Source organism: Tachysurus fulvidraco, chromosome 6 (assembly GCF_022655615.1).
Source record: "Tachysurus fulvidraco isolate hzauxx_2018 chromosome 6, HZAU_PFXX_2.0, whole genome shotgun sequence".
NCBI classification, from domain to species: Eukaryota; Metazoa; Chordata; class Actinopteri; order Siluriformes; family Bagridae; genus Tachysurus; species Tachysurus fulvidraco.
Window position 1 is genome coordinate 20,640,996 of NC_062523.1, and position 17,631 is coordinate 20,658,626.

Consider the following 17,631-nt stretch of genomic DNA (forward strand, 5'->3'; position numbering starts at 1 on the left):
TACAGACCCAGATAGTAAAAGTCACAGTTTGTGGTCAAATTACAATATTTCATTGCACAACCATGACAAAATTATATTGAAAAAATTACATCAGAGATGAGATTTAATATTCACACTGTTTTGTGCTCTGTTGACTCAAAATTTTAGTAGATCAGTAGAATCATGAAAAATGTGTAAAAGTATTTTATTGCTGTGCTCCCAGTTCCAAGGTTCTTCCATTTTTTCTGCATATATTTAGAATTTACACAATATGAAAACTTATTTTCGCTTATTCAACCATCTATGCTTACTGAACTTTATTAGGAACACCTGTACATCGAATCATTCATGCACGTCTCTAATAAGCCAATCATGTGGCAGCAGTGCAATGCATAAAATCATGCAGATATGGGCCAGCGGTTTTGGGTAATGTTCACATCAACCATCAGAACGGAGAAAACATGTGATCTCAGTCATTTTGACCGTGAAACGTTTTTTTGTTGCTGCCAGATGGGCTGGTTTGAGTATTTCTGTATCTATTGATTTTCATGCACAACAGAGTTTCTAGAGTTTATACTGAATTGTGCAATAAAGAAAAAGACGTCCAGTGATCATCTGATTTGAAGACAGAAACGCTTTGAAAAGAGAAAAAGGCCAGGCTGGTTTGAGTTGACAAAAAGGTTACAGTAACTCAAATAACCACAATTGCGGTGAGTAGAAAAGCATCTCTGAATGTACAACACTTTAAGGGGGATGCACTTAAACAGCAGAACACCATGTCGAGTCCCACTTCTGTCACCTAAGGACAGGAAGCTGACGCTGCACTAATACTCTACCCAGTGCTATTATAGCACTTCTCATAAAGTATTCTGTAAGTGTATAAAGTCATTTATACTGTATGACTAGATTCCAGATTTTTACAATAGAAGAAACACCTCAAACACCTTTTCTGGTACCACAAATCACAGTCAGTATTAATAAAAAGACAAAGTTAAAAAAATCTTGAAGGATATGTAATTAAAAGTAAAAGCAAGCACAAATAGTTTGAGTTTTGACTTCATGAACAGAAACATAGAAACAAGCTACAGTGTTCGTAGGAGATAAAAGCCTGCCTAGGAAGCCCATGCTGAATCGAGTACAATGAATCATGGCTTCTTTTCTACCTAGACATATAAATGTTCATTAGCATTGTCACAATCTGCCGTTCACCCCCGAACACCATACTGGGAAATTTATTAGAAAATGCATTGCCTGTGTGTATGATAGCAGCTGGTGGGTTGGCTACACACTGGAGAAGCAGGAAGATGTTAAGGTCAAATTTATGCACCCAAGTGGACTAACAGTTTCCTTCAAGTGATCTGCATCCAAGAACATCTGCTAGGTACTTAAGGATTTCCTTGCAAACAATCTGTGGTAGTCATAAACACTTCTCATGGAACATACCAGCAGTATGAATTTCCAATGATTGTGAACAGTGCTAATATCCTACACTGAAGTTATTTAGGTTAGAGGTGAGACAAATATGAGAAAAAAGACGAATATGAGATAGCAGATTAGAATTTCAGATTTCGTTTCCTGTTATCAATATCAAAATGTGAACAACTTGGCACCTGTCGTGGCAGACCACCCAATTTGTAGGTGAACAAAATTTTAAGAACAGATAGTCATTAAGTAAATTAAATATCACTTAATAAAAGATTTTCTTCTCCACATGTTGTCTTTTTTTAATCACTTTTATAATCTACAGTTAATCCACACCAAAAATCCATCACTTTTGTGGTTCATATCTGTACTTCCAGCAATTCCAGTCTTACCATCCGATTATTACTGCTGATGAGTGGTTTGCACCTTTTGGTACTGCTTCAATATTTATGCTCTGGAAGTCTTTTTAAACTGTGTTTTTGGGGTTGTCTTCATAGCTCTTACAATGTTTCTGTTATCAATTGTTGTCCTTTTCCTTGGCTGATCTGTTGCTTGGTTGTTCGAACACCGGTGATGCTTTCATTTATCAGGACATTCTACATTATTGCACCGATTATGTCCAATGCCTGTGAAATGGCTCTGTTTGATTTCCTTTCTCCCATAGACAGCTCTCTGATCTTCATGTTGGCTTTTCCGTTTTAAAAGCAAATGCATTATCCGTAGGTGAACCCCAGAATAACAAAATCCGAGACATAAATATATCTCAGAGTATCAGTCACTGTAGTGTCCCTTTTTTTTTTACTCTAATTGGCCACTTTTTTTTTTTTTTTTAAGATTTGCCTGCTTTCTTAGTCCATTCTTTTCATTGTAACTGCTATGGTATAGTGATGGTCTTTTCTATTAATGGATGAAATTGAGGGTGGTGACAAATTAGCAACAGTGGACTTGTATTGACTGGATTCTCTTTCTCTTTCTAATGGAGTTTGTTTCCATTCTGTTAAATGTAGCCTACAGGATGTAGAGCCCTACTCAGTATATTTTGTGAGTGTCATAATACCAGCTAAGTCAGTATTTTTTGTTATATCACAACATTACTTTTAAGTATACTTACTGTAGTATTTTTTTTTTTTAGAAATAGTAGAATTTAGTGAATTGATATAGATGTCTATAAATAGATGTCCATAAAAAAGACAGATTAATTGATAAGTATTCAGCTTTTGCAAAAGTTACAGATTTGAGTTGTCTCATTTGTGTCCCTTTTTGAGTTTTGCACATTTTGATTTTGGCATTTTATTCCATTCCAACTATAAATAATATAGAAAATGTTAGTGTACAGCACCAGGTTTTTAGGTCACGCTACAGATTTTCAGTTAGATATAAGTCTGGGCCATTCCAAAACACAAACCTTCTTTCCTTTGTAGTTTTTGTCCTATGCTGTTGCTTATTGTCCTGGTGGTACATATATGCAGATGTCTAGCTGACAGTAACAGTTTCTCAACAGTTTGTTTTTATTTGGCTCCATTCATGTTGTGCGTGTTGGTAAAAAGCTTTCCAGGTCCTCCTGCTGAAATGCTACCCTAGAGCATGGTGTTAGGCTGTATTTGACCACAAGTGTACCGGATATAACATATTTAATGTGAGCTCTTGAAAATGAGGTAAAAGAAAGAGGGTGCAGTGTAAATACGTTCAGGAAGGACTGTATGAATTAGACTATAAATTGTATGTATGTTAATTAAATTGTTCTTCGGATATATCACCATGATAATCAAGTTCATGATTTGAAACGAAAATGTTTACTTCATAGTTTAGCTGATGTGTTCTACCTTTTTTTAACTACAGACCCATGCTCCTGTCATAAATTGGACATTTCTGTCAGTGACTATGAAGGGTGTTAGGAGTGTACACAATCACTTAAAGACAACTTAAATATGAAAAGGATAGTAAGGGACATATAGTGCTTGGCAATCTCAATTGTTTTTGGATCTGTTTGGATTCGTTTCCTCATATTTGTCTCTTAAACCTGGTCAATGTCACTGATGGAATGCCATGTTTTTCTATAAGTATAAAGAATGAAACATGTCTGCACTCATTTATCTATCAGCTTTACTAAACAAGTGAAAGTAGCTTACCCATAGATACACATGGTTATGTCATTTTGTGTTTTAAGTAATTTAACTGTCTCATAACATGCTTAGCATTATCTCCTGATGTCCCAAGGTCTGACAGCAGTATTAGACAGTATAATTTATTCATCTATTTTTTTATTTCTTTAGGTGATATTCAAAAAGAATTATTTTACATTAAACATTAAAAAACATCCAAACAAATTTTGGAATAATAAAGTAATATTTAAATACACTAAAGACACTGGGTGGCAGTAGTGTAAGCAATAACAGACAGCTGATATAGAGACAAGTTACTGTAAACAAATATATATTTATTGTATGTATGTATTTTTATTAAGTGTTTTTTTTTACCAGCTAATCTTGGAAGCAGGTGTAAATTTAATTTTTAAAAAATCATAATTTTATATCCTGAATTATAAAAAGAGTTTTTTATCAGTCAGGAGTTTTTTAATCGCTGATAAAGAAAACTCCTTTCAGAAAAGTCACACATGCTTTTAAATCGGTTTATGTTCAGCATTCACTGTCAAATCCCTGCATCAAAAGTTACACCAGTTACAGCATATTCGATTAACTATTATACAAAATGAAATGTTTTGTTGTATTTTACTTACTTTACTAAACATGACTTCATGAGCAGTCAGCAGGCAGTGTGTGACTACACACACACCAACACACACACACACACACACACACACACACACACACACACACACACACACACACACACACACACACACACACACACACACACACACACACACTCTCTCTCTCTCTCTCTCTCTCTCTCTCTCTTTTTAGCTGCATTCACACACTTTTACAGGCACATTGTTAAAGTAAATTTCTAGAAACAAGACTTTTAATGTTTCCAAGCTACTTACTAAATTAATACAAAATCAAGAATAAATACATGTACAACAATGCAACAACACAAAACAAAACAAAAACCTAATTATGACTCATGACTCACTATGAACAGTGTCACAATCTTTCTGTAATCTTCATATTCATATATTCTATTATATATTGTGTGTGTTTATGTAATCTCTGTCAACTCACAGTGTTAAAGAGAATAAATATTGTTGGCAGACTCATATAAAGTTAAATGGTCCTACCTTACGATTTAAGCTCTTGCTTTGCCCTTTTCCTGCTACACGTGTTTAGTTAGTGTTACAACACAGTAGTTCATCCCACACACAAACACACACATACATATGCACATACACAGAGCTAAGCTCCACTGTCAGCATTGTAGGTCCAGTTGTCACATTGTATATGGCTGAAAAGGGGTCAATGGGACTGTTTTGTTTCAATTGTGTTTAAATCCCTGGCATGACACCCAAGTGTTTTTGGTGTGTATATATATATATATATATATACCAAAGACACTTGTGTGTGTGTATACATACACACACACACACACACACACACACACACACACACACACACACACACACACACACATATATCACATATATATTTTTTTTGTGCCACAATTTTTAGTTTCAGATGTTTTCAATAATGTGTAATTCTTAAAGAATGCTGTGTAATCCTATATAGCGTCAGTCGGTGGTGAGCTGGTCGGTTGCCTCAAAACAGTCACATTTGTTTCAGAATAAGAAAAATAAAGAATATTTTAATTCTCTAAAAAGATCATGTCAAGACCACACAGTATATTAATAACAGGCTATCAGTATCAGCAAGGCCATTATTCAGGGTTAGGAAATAAATTTGAATTATCTCTATGGTTGTCGGTTGATACATAAGACATACTTCATTCGGTTGTGGATCTTGGCTCTGATTCGGTGTGGGTTGGTATCTTTGATCATCGGCTTTTCCCATGTGTTGTGTGTGAGGATATCTCTGAATGTAAACATTGTTGTAACAAAACCTTAAACACAGTTGCTATGCCAAAGCTAAATTAGATTTAAGCCTTTTCTATTTCATTATCGTTTTTATCCTATTTATTCAGCGTAATCAGTTTACATTTAATCACCCCAATGACCCACAGGATTCCAAAATGGTGTTATTTTGGTTTGCAGTTGGTTTGAGAGAGGGTGTGAGTACTGTGTTTAGGTTCAGTGGAAACTCTTTGATGGCCTTCTTTGAGGAACACATGGAAGTGTGGACAGACCTGCTTCTACTGAGGTGGAAATTGGGTTAATGCACAGCTGGTTCTAATGCTGATCATATCTACCCTTCTCTGTGTCTGTGTCTCCCACCCTTTTTACACACACACACACACACACACACACACACACACACACACACACACACACACACACACACACACACACACACACACACACACACACACACACACACACACACACACACACACACACACACACACACACACAAAGCATTTCTCATCTTTGATTACCTATACTTAGTTCCCATTGCCTCTCAATATTAAACCTTTTTTATTCTTGTTGGAAAGGACTTTTTTTCCTCAAGCTGCAGTTGCTTCCTTTGCCCTAGGGCTACAACACCATCACACCACAACATATGTATTGGATTGAGATATGTGATTTCTACTGACCTGGTCACAATTCCTCTATCTTTACCTCAGTCCCACTCCCCCACACCCACCCCTACATACATATAATAAATACCGAAACTAGATTTAGTTCACTTTGTACAACTTAATGTTTTTTTACTTTAAGTCTTTTCATTCCACATCACCATGAGCCAAATAACACTGGCTGCTGCTCAATAATGTGCTTGATCAAGAACACTAGCCTCTTCTCACTTAAATGAGATGCCCTTACGTTACACTGCTGTGCGGTTAATTTGTGGCTGTGAAAAACATAGATCAGTGGTCTTCTTTAAGCTCTTAGTCTTTCTTTACTATATTATTAAACATTAATTTTTATAGCTATTATTTGGTATAGAGGTAGGACTTTCATATACTTCTATTTGAAACAGCAGAGTTCTTGGCACAATAGTAGAATATTAACATTTACTTTCACACATACTGTTTGAGTGTCAGACAAAGCCCACTAATAAACCCTCCTCCACTCCTGTCATCTTGTCACTGTATCTAGTCATAAATCTGGGACTGAAACAGACTGATGGTTCTTTGATCTGTGAAGAGATTCACTCATCACAGCTTACACTAGTGTCCAGGCCTTACATCTTACATTGCTGTCTTTCAGCAACATCATCTTATCCTGCTCATCTGTTAACCACTCGTGTGTTGTCACAGAGCTGAAAATATAAATAACTGGATGTATATTGACATTTCAATAATCTAGTCTATTGGCTAATCCTGGTTTCTTTGCTTTATAGACATAAATATCTGGACTAAAACAACAGAACATGGCAAAAAAAAACAAAAAGGGCCCAAGAGTACTTGAAGTGGCAATGGAGGATGGTAGCTATGATAAGTGTCACAAAAATTTTTAATTAGTGGTGTTTAAATAAAATTCTGCCACATGCTAGCCTATTAGCTCTGATGTATAGTAGACATATTTAGTGGATTCAGCACACTTTGCATTCAGCACACTTTAACCACTCACTAGCCATCAGCATTGTAATTTACCAGAAAGCTGAATAAACCAATGAATGAAACCAGATCTTAAATATTTGGTGGAATCTTCCAGTTGCCATTTGCTTATTGCTGCCTGTAGACTTTACTTTGCTAGAACTCTATAGCATATTTGCTGTAGAAAAATATCCTGCTTTACAGAAGTTTTTTTTCTTTTCTTTTTTTTTTTTAAATTAAATTCCTGTAGCGTCTCCTGATTTTAGATAACGCAGAAGTTACATTTTCAGAGGAGGGAATTGGTTTCAGTTTAAATGTTTATAAAACCTCATGTAATATAAGCAGTATTTTAGATGAATAATCTACTTTAATATGCAGAGTGATTGTTTGATACACAGACATATTGAATTGTATATATAATTAAATGTAGCATTAAATGTAAACTTTGTTAGTGTTGATTCAATCCAACCTCATCTGAAGTGAAAATTGCATCGCATCATCTTAGTAATTACTACTAATTAGTAATTAGTAGTAATAAATAGATAAAAATTAGTAGCATACCAACATTGGCTCACAACAATTTCAGGGAATATTGCCAGAGTTACAGTAGCATTCTTTTGTTACAGCTTTATTAGTATAAATTTAAACTCCAGAGATGTTCCCCTCACCAGTGTGTATTTGTGCAAAATCTGATATGAGATCAAGCACATTTGGGGCTTTTGTTTAGGGAGCACTGGAATTTGTGGTAATGTGCTGTATTTCTGTCTGGAGATAATTTAACCTAGTTTTTGTATTGATTTTTTAAAAAAAAATCCATGTTATAATGGTTCAGCACTTCAGCTCTTCTAAAGCGTTACCCTACTATATTTGTCACAAACACGGGTTAAAACAGACCCAAACGCAGGATAGCAAAATGAACGGATAATTCATTTAATATTAAGTTAATAACGAAAAGACACGAAACATGACACGGACTAGAAACAGGACAAACCAACAGTTTATTCCACGCTGCACAAGGCAACGCTGCACAGTTAAATAGACAAAGGTAATGACAACGGGAAACAGGTGTGGAGACGGGAGGAGCAGACAAAGGCGGAGCAGACACGTGACGAGGAACATAAACAAATGCACGTGGCCAAAGTCCGGGCTGAGTCCTGACAATATTAGTGTTTTCTATTTCTAATATATTATGTTGATAGAAATATAGAGTAAATATTATATAAAATATTTGCATTATCATTAATTAAAAAGGCAACAGGTTGTTTTGAGTGTTACATGTTCTTATGTAGGACATTAGCTTGTAATATCCAGAGAACTTAAGTAATTGTACTTTGTGGTTTTGTACTTTAACAGGAAATGAATTACAAGTAATAGTATTTGCATAATAAAAAATTTAATTAGTTTATACTTCTTAAATTTTATTTAGACATAGGCAAAAATGAATTTTTATCAATCTTATAGCCGATGCAAACCTTTTTTAGTTCCACGTGTTGCTTGAACAAAGTGACAGGGTGAAAAATAATTGTGAAAAAAGAAATAGGGTGTAATTTTTTTTATTTCACACGCTTGATTTCACACATCTTAAGCTTTACTTCCATAGAAATTCATATTTATTAAATATTTTTAAGAACTCCATACATTTGAAATACTATGAATTTGTGTGAGGCTCTGTTAAAAAAAACATTTTATTTACTATTGCTGTACATATACATTATTGAGTACATTTAAGCATAGATACTTTTTGTATGTGATTTATATTATATTTAAAGATAATATAAAGATATAAAAAAATGTTGTTAATGCACAAACCTAGGGATATTGAAATATGGCAAGGGTCCAATTCATATTCATTCATCTAATACCATAATAGTTTATTTTTTGTATAATTGAAACTGATGTTAAGAAGTGAACTAATCATTTTGTTTTCTGATCATAAGATAAAAAAAAAACTATAGTGAAATTTTTCATAGTGGAATTATGTGGAGAAGTATTGGAGAAAATGAACTAATCTCCCTCTGATTAAAAAAATATTACTACACTGAGAGTAATTGGGAAAGAATGCATCGGATCATTGATGTTTCAGTGAAATTGATGAGGTGGACATGAGAATGAGCTTTGTGTGTGTGTGTGTGTGTGTGTGTGTGTGTGTGTGTGTGTGTGTGTGTGTGTGTGTGTGTGTGTGTGTGTGTGTGTGAGAGAGAGAGAGACAGAGAGACAGAGAGACAGAGAGAGAGAGTAATTTGAGAGAGGAAATTATTCAGTGCAGACTACACACACACTATATATCCATAACTAATGAACAACATAGATTCTGTTACACTTGTACAACCTTGTCAGAGAGCAGGTCCAGGAAACATCATAAAATTTGTGTTTGCTTGTTTGTGCTAGGATCATGAAAGGGAAGTCTTTTATGTCCTACCATATTCAAGAGTTAACCACAGACCTTGCTATATATGTGTTTGTGTGTGTGTGTGTGTGTGTGTGTGTGTGTGTGTGTGTGTGTGTGTGTGTGTGTGTGTGTGTGTGTGTGTGTGTGAGAGAGAGAGAGAGAGAGAGAGAGAGAGAGAGAGAGAGAGAGAGAGAGAGAGAGAGAGAGAGAGAGAGAGAGAGAGAGAGAGAGAGAGAGAGAGAGACGGAGACAGAGAGCTCCAGCTGAGTTTGGCATGTTTGCATGTTTCATTCAGTGCTTTAGTGCCATACTTCCCATTTACTTGCTGATCCAAATTCATCTCATCTTTTGAGCTTACCTTGTCACACTCAATCCAAAAGGGAGAGCCATAAGAGTCATTTGTTTTTTTCGCACACAATTAGAGCTTTGGTGTGACTTTATTAGCTTTTTTTAGCTCCTGTTTGTACTGTAAATGTTTGTTTGATTTTTTTTCCACAGGGATTTTAAATGTCTAGTGGTTTCTTTGCATCCTTCTCCAATGTGTGAATGATATGCGATCATAATGCAATGCAGATCTCAGACAGCACCACTGATCAAAATCAGACTCTTGATTTATTACAGCTGCACATAAAGAGACAGGAATGGGATTTTTTAGGACCTTGATCACTCAGACATCTTTTTCTTTATATGTTTTGTGCAAAGAATAGAGTGGAGCGAAGGCACTGTTTTTATTTGACATTGATTTTTAATGAAGCAGAGCAGATGTGTTTCATGTGTCTATGTGTGACTGAGTGCACTGTAAAAGAAGAGAGAGGGTGAGAGAAGAGATTATTCCCACTGTATCTGGATTTTAATAAGGTGACACTTTTCAACCAGTTGTAATCTGCTATTTGAACACAATATAATCAAAATTGTAAGATCATTATTGAGTTTGTATCTTAATGAAGACACCCACATCATTTAACAGGCTAAGGAAGTGCCTTATTCTAAATGAAAACTACTACTAATATCAAACCTATTAACCCATGGATTAATCTATGTGTGTACATGTACATGTTCTCGGCCATTTTGTACATACAGAACATGTGGTGTCAAGGTTCTCAATGAACCTGCCAGCTTTGATTTTTTAAGGATGGATTTCCAATTAAAATACAATACACATGCTGGCCACACTAACTAGGATTTATTTTCCCTCCAATTATTCACACTACAGTAGCGATACTAATCAAACATGTCATGTCACATGTTTTACACACAAACAGTTGAATGAAAAGTGCAGTGTCAATAGTCATGGATTCTGTTAACCAAGACATGCAAGAAGGTAAATGAGATGATGGAGCTCTGATGAACAAGCTGGAGGGATGAAGAGCAACAGCACTTGAGAGAGAGATAGATAAAATATTATTGGTTTTAACAGCACACAAAGCATCAGCTGAGCTGAATAACTACATAAGAAGTAACTACTACTTTCATCTTTGAAACAGTAATTAAGATGAAAATGATCATCCATGCATACATTAATTTCTCTACCCTATCCAGGGCACAAGGTGGGTGACATCCTCCCACACTCCCAGTCACAAACTACAGACACTTTAGAGATGCTAATCAGCTTTGAACACATTTATTTGGTCTCTGGGCTAGGGAAGAAAACCCAAGAAAACCCAAATCACAGGGAAACTCTGCACACGGGGCAGAAGCATGAATCAACCCCCTGGAGCTATGAAGCAAATATTACTAACTACTAAGCCCCCAACAAATATAATAATATAAAAAGGCTTAGAATAAAAAACAATTATTATTATTATTATTATTATTATTATTATTATTATTATTATTATTATTATTATTATTATTATTATTATTATTATATCCATATAACAAATGCTTATTCCATTCTCTCTCAATCAAATTTTTTTTTCTGTAGCATTGGATTAGCATCTAACATATTGAAATGTTCTGGTAGTTTTAATTTCAAAAAGTCATGATGTGAATGATCTTGTTTGAGAATAGTAAGTATAAAAAATGCCACAGGTTACTTTGAAAAAAAGAGAACAGTCATGACCAGCTGATGTTGGTATGTGTTTCTCACTCACCCTCAATCTCATCTTCATGCTCCTTTACACACGCACAGCACTGCATATCAGCCCAGTGAGAGTGCAGACACAGGTGACATATGACTTCCTTTGGTGCTTATAGAATCACTCTTTTCTCCTTGCATGTGTGTCAGAATGAGTTTTCTTAAACCCCGGGGGATCCCTGCACCTGTTTTCTGTTACCAGCAGGAGCTTTCTACTACAAAGATGTGAGCAAGGTTGTAATGAACAGAATATCAGTTTTCCTGCCCTTTATTATGTACGATTATAGTGTTTTGCTTTAAGGCTTAGCTCCTTCATCAGCTGCTCAGGATTGCGTGGAAGAGAGATTTGGATGAAGCTTATTAAAGCCTTCTGGGAAACAACACTCAAGCATTGCTTCCAACTGTCAAAGACTACTCTTTGATTATCAGTTGTCATTGAAGTGGGAGAACCAAATTGGTAAAATATGCAGTTTTTAATCTATAACTCTATTACATTACCTGAATAAAATCTTCATGTTATAAGATACAATTAAACAACCCTGCAAACAAACAGACAGACAGACAGACAAACAGACAAACAGACAGACAGACAGACAGATAGACAGACAGACAGATAGATAGATAGATAGATAGATAGATAGATAGATAGATAGATAGATAGATAGATAGATAGATAGATAGATAGATAGATAGATAGATAGATAGATAGTAATATCTGTTTGCATTTTTAGTAGTGTAATGTGAGAAACATGCAAATAAGGTATATATAAATAATTATGTATAGTCATTTATTAAATTCAAGTGAAATAAAATAAAATAAAAACAATTAACATTATTTTTACATAATAATAATAATAATAATAATAATAATAATAATAATAATAATAATAATAATAAATAAATAAATAAATAAATAAATAAATAAATAAATAAATAAATAAATAAATAAGCCCCAAATTATGTAAAAAAGAACCACCTAACATGGATCTAGTCCATTGTTTTATTTATAATTTGTTTTAAATTACAATACAATTCAAGGTTCCATACATAAAGCAAGTGATAGAACCATGTTAAGGGTCTCTATAGAACCATAACTTTTCAAAGTGTATGTGCTGTTTTTATTTTCTGTGTTCTCAGGAGAGCTCATCTAAAGCAAAAGCACAATATTCACTCATGTGTTGACCAGATCTGCCCCTGTGACGATGGAAGACTTTTTATTCACTGATTTAGTATTTATGAGAGGAAGAAAAAGGCCTTTGATAAAGTGTCCCTGCTCACTCCTTCTCAATCACTTGTACTCATGTTCCAGCCTTATTGTTTCTGTGTGCCTTTGTCTTCAAATTCCTGTAACCAATTTCTCAGCATGGGCAATAAAAGAATATTACTGGAGCTAAGGAAATATGGCAAAAACTCTGATTTCAAATGACTCATTATCCACAATGACCTTTAATTAAGATGAGAAATCGAGGTTTGCAAGCTTTGCCTATTCACCTAGCAATATCAGCATGGTGTGGCTGGAACTCACAACCTTCCAAATAGTTTCCTGAATCTTTACCTGATGAGATGCTGTTGAATCAAAAAGCACTCTTCCTTTTGCTGCACTTTCAGGCTATGTGACTATTAAAGGTTTAGTTCTACCCATTCTCAATGATCAAGTAATCACCTTGATTCCAAATTGCTTCCATTCTCTGTGTTTGCAGTATCAAACATTTCCCATCTGCTTTAACCATGTGACGACCGAAATGCACGACTATCTTGCAAATGAAACGACAAAACAGTGTTTGAAACAATCTAAAACTGTGCGTCTCTGCAGCAAAGAGACAAAGTGAATATCTTTGGAAAGAAAGGAGAGATAAAAAGACTATATCACATCTAAATTGTGTTAATACTTGCATCAACCTTAGGATCAAGCTTTACAGATATATTGCTTGAGTGCTTAAGTGATTTATAATCAAGGTGGGGTTAAGAAATGTATCATTGTTTTGTGTCCTTTTTACAAACCTTTCATATTTTATAATAGTCTAATTTGTGATACAGAGATCACTGACAACTGGCTAACTTAAACAGCATGAGGGGATGATGAGATGATGATGAATAACTTTTGAAATTCAAGTTGAAATTCAAGCTGACACAGCAGCAAAAAAATGAAGAGTATCACCAAAGAAAAACTGATATATCAATATAAAAACAACAATATAAGAAATAATAGAAACAATAAAATAAATCAGTGCATATATAACTTCGATTTAAAAAACAAAACAAAACAAAAAGGATGTATAGCACATAATTATTACATAAAACATGTTTATCTTGTTGAATATGTTGTCTGTATTCTAGTGAAACTAAAATGTCTAATCTCTTTCAACATGATGCCTTATACACTAAGGCATCCCAGTAATGCTTACATCTTATACATTTGAATCAGTTCAGTCAAAACCATTGTAATAACACAGCAACAGAAGAGAAATAAAGAGATTGTACTGGAAAGTATTGAAAAATACAACATTATTGACACAAATCTTTAAACACAGCATAATATGAATATGTATAGGAATGTGTGTAGTGCTCAGATTGACTTTTCAAAAGCATTTATAATGTACAGACTCCTATATGTGGCACATTTTTATTTGCTTTATTGTGTACCATCATTCTTTCAGAGAGATTTGTACAAAGGTCTTCCTGAGGTGATAACTTTTTCCTCCTCTCATTCTTATTCTCCTTCCAAGCACTTTATAGCAAATCTCACAAACCTGTCAGCTCAGCAAGTTAAAGCATGCTGTTGCTTTTATCTGTTTTTAATGCTCTCAGATAAAAATGTGAACACCAGTCATAGTGGGACTCTAAATCAGCTCCACATCTGCACTGCAGATTGCATAAAGCACAAAGGTACTTTTAAATGGATGGGCAATAGTCTGAAAGACATTACTGTATGTAGCCCAGTGGTGTGTACAAATGGACAGACCTTACGTTATGAAGCCAACATGAGAACATCTGGCAAATGATTGCTTTTAGATGTATGTTTTTTACCTGTGTATTACAGACATAACATAATGTTGCATGGTTTCAGGTCATTGTACTCTCTGAATGCATTTATGCATTCAGATTAATCATCTGGCAAATGATTGCTTTTAGATGTATGTTTTTTTACCTGTGTATTTACAGACATAACATAATGTTGCATGGTTTCAGGTCATTGTACTCTCTGAATGCATTTATGTATGCTCATTGAAATGAAAGTCTGAGAATATTAACTACAAGTTATATTCCTTCCCTTACCTTTGTGAAAGGAAGTCAGATTAACAGGTCGGTACATAACTCAAGACAAGACTGTAATCTTGCATCATTTAGACAGACGTGTGGGGAAACATCAATGTGAGATCCCCCTACCTTTCTCCCCCCCCACTGTCTCCCAGCAAAGCAGGACTCCAAAAGAAGAGAAGAGAAATCGGGGATATTGGACTTGGCACCTCACACTTGGGGAGCTCCAGAGGAGGGGGCCAAGCCCCAGGCGCTCTCAACACAGCCACTATGAGGAATCACAGAGGAAAGTTGACCTGGCAGCCCCACTTCCTCTTGGCTTTGTAAAGGATCCCTAATTAGTGCAGGCTATCCCTTTCACTTTGTGTCTCCCTTTCTCCTCTTACATTCTCTTGATCTCTGTCTGATCTTCTGCTTCTTTCTAATTTTCTCCTTTTTTGATTTGCTTCATTCCCCTTAGCACTAGTATGGACGGGTTCCAGTGGTAGAGGATCGACAATTTCGAGAAATCAGTGCCAGATGAATGGCAAGACAGCAGAGAGGGAACTTTATGGGATTATGATCACAAATTCACATCATACCTTCGTTCTCATTAGACCGACTAATTTGACCCAGCAATCTGCCTAAGCAGTCTCAGCTGTTAGGATGGCATTGCATTCACTCTTTATGAAAGTATCATTAGTCTGACTATGGCTGTTCAGAAGCTGACCACTGATTGATTATGACTTCGAAGACCATGTGTATTTAGCCACTCTCCATCGATCAATCTCTTATCACTCCTCTGTGGTCACATGTCAGCATGTCAGTGTTCCTCCTGACTTCTCTCTGATCCTTGAGCCCATCACCTGGTCTTTATTGGCTCATATGTGTGCAAAGACTATGACAGGCAGCACCATTCCATAAACACTAGCTTTCTGTAGCAGAAAATTACCTTGAGTCTAAGCATAGGATCTATACACACTCAGAATATGTCTCATGACTAGCAAAAGCAGAGTGGGCAACAGATCAGTGAACTCAGTATGGGATGGTTTCAAAGGCTTGTTTTATGTGTGTTTGGCATGTGTCATTGCCTGTGTGTGACAAAAAACGATTTTTTTGAACATATGGGCAGAAGTATGCTTTGGGGACTGGGGTTACAATAAAAAAAGATCTTAGTCAAGTCATTGCAGATTTTGCTCACTTTTAATTCAGTCATGTGTCGCTTAACAGGGTTGTGTTGCTGTCTTGTTCCTCATAATAAATCCTGAGCTCACTTTACTGTCTGAGTGGAGTTTATCTTGCTTCCCTGGTACTCGTGTGGGTTTTCTCTGGGTTCACTGGGTTCCTCCTACTTACCAAATACATGCTATTAGGTGCTATTGTGTAAATAATTACCTCTAGGTGTGAATGTGTGTCTGCATGAAACTCAGTGATGTACTGGTGTCCCATTTCAGCCTCATGCCCTGTATTCGTAGTATAGACTCTGATTCCACTGTGGCCCCGACCAGGTTAAAAACGGATAATGAAGATACATTGTACATAGGGCTCGTAAAACATATTTAGGGGTTAACAGTCTGGATTACATGAGCTGAAAACTAGTGTTAAAGAGCAAAGAGAAACAGGAAACCCGATGAACAGACAGATGTAAGCAGTCTTAAATGGGAAAAGCAGAAAATGGGACTGATACAGTGTTCACAGTACTCTCAGGTCTTGTCAGCTGTTATTCCCAGCAGAGAGATCCCCTACTTAATCAAAAAATGAGCTTGACATTGCAATGATACATGTGCTGGGTTATTAAGCTTTTTATGAAATGTGTATGTATAAGGAGAAAATGCAATTTCTTAATAATATAGACATTCCATAAAATTGAAACAATAGGTGAATGTGAGCCATCAGGTAAGGCCAACAGTACACAGATGTTCCAAAGTTTTGAATCTAGAGTCTCTGCAATCAAACTTCCCTTCCTGTCTTGCTGTCTAGTTTTAAGTATAATGATCTAGAGCCTTGGCTGTTCTCTGCTTCACTCTGCCTCCATTCCCCTCTTTTTAAAAATGATGGTAGAAGCCCTGGCTAGATCTGTCTCCTGCCGTGCACTCACCTCCTAAGTCAGGAAGTCTCCTAAATCTCCTAAGTTTCAGTATCTGGAAAATTAGGAAACTGCGAAAAGGCTAAAGCCTTGAAAATCCATTATCGTTTGAGTATATACTCCTAATCTAGCTTTAGTATTGCTATTTATTAAGTATATATTCTCGATTCCCGACTTCATAATCTCATTCAGAGACCAGGGCAGTACAAATGAATACAGTAATGGAGCCCCATAGCTATCAGGCAAAAAGTGGCACCCAGACCCAATCTTTTCCAGATGGCACTGAAAGCCCACATTATTTACATTCAAGTTCTGTAGCACCCTACTTACAATGCTTAGAACCTCCACAGTTTTTTTTTTCATTTAACAGACTCTGATTATGCAGGAATGATGATTGTTTCCACTGGTGTGTCGTTGTCCTAAAAGTGCACCTCCTGATATTGTTAAAAAAGAGAAAAGCAGTACATGCTGCCTATGATATTTGATATTCTCATTCACTGCACATTAAAGGCTAATCACTTATATCATTTCCATTAGGCTGCATCATTCACCCGTGACTCTGTGGTTTTGCTCTGATTCATTACGTTCCAGTCCTCTTAGTGTGGGTGCGGATGGTTAGCTGATTTCATTAAGTCTAATTGTTTCTGTCTGTGAGGATCAAACCCAACCATGATGAAACTAAAATATTAATCTGACCACTAGAGGGAGCCCTATACTCAGGAATCATAAGATATGCCAACCCATGAACTTTGGAGGTTTTGGTGGACAGTGTACTTTTTGAGCTTATGTTGAGATTTTAACAAGTTTGCTGTGATCTTTATGTAAATGTTA